The sequence below is a fragment of the Psammomys obesus genome, unplaced genomic scaffold (assembly GCF_907164565.1).
Source record: "Psammomys obesus unplaced genomic scaffold, mPsaObe1.curated_primary_1811, whole genome shotgun sequence".
NCBI classification, from domain to species: Eukaryota; Metazoa; Chordata; class Mammalia; order Rodentia; family Muridae; genus Psammomys; species Psammomys obesus.
The window spans coordinates 15,740-16,631 of record NW_026590592.1 but is presented as its reverse complement, the minus strand read 5'-3'; positions in this window follow the sequence as shown (position 1 = coordinate 16,631).

The following is an 892-nucleotide window of genomic DNA, read 5'->3' as shown; positions in this document are numbered from 1 at the left end:
AAGAGGGAGAACACAGTCCTAATGTGAATGGAGGTGCTGGGGTGGGTTTGGGGGATGATGTCCCCTTTTCTGAAAGTCAGGGGAGGAGGAATGGAGAAGTAGGGAGGAACAGAGGAGAGGAGAAGCAAGGGAGGAGGGAGGGGCGATGACTGAGATGTAAAGAATAACTAACTAAAAACCTAGCTGAGGCTGAGAAAGGGAAGTGGGAGAACAGAGTGGGGAGAGGCATCTGTCGGAAGGTACTGTTAGGAGAGAGCTGAGCCAGGAGAGCTGGCCTGGGCAGATGGGTGAGAGCAGATGTTACAGTGTGGAGCTGCTGATACTGGGAAAACTGGGAGAAGGGACTGTTTAAGCAGACTGTTGGGGACAGAGGGAGGAATGGTTGGAGGAAATGTTTGAAGGGGCTGGGGAAGCGGGGAGGAGGGCTGGCAGGGAGTGAAGAGAAGTGGTTACCGCATGTAACCATCTGCTACTAAGACTTTACACGCATGTGTGTACACACACAGAGAGACAGAGAGAGAGTTTTCAAAACAAAAGCTAAGAGGCATTCAAAGCTAGGTAAACAGCTCGATGGCTAACAGCACTGGCTGCTCAGAGTACCTGGGTTCAGTTCTCAGCACCCATTAGGAAAATCACAACCATTAGGAACTCTAGTGTAAGGTGATCCAGTGTTCTCTTCTGGTCTCCATGGACACCAGACATGCATGTGGTAATCGTACAGATGCGAGCAAAACACTCATACACATACATCTCTAAAAAAGAAGAAGAAGGAGGAGGAGAAGGAGGAGGAGGAGGAGTTGGAGGAAGAGGAAGAGGAAGAGAAGAAGAAGAAGAAGAAGAAGAAGAAGAAGAAGAAGAAGAAGAAGAAGAAGAAGAAGAAGAAGAAGAAGAA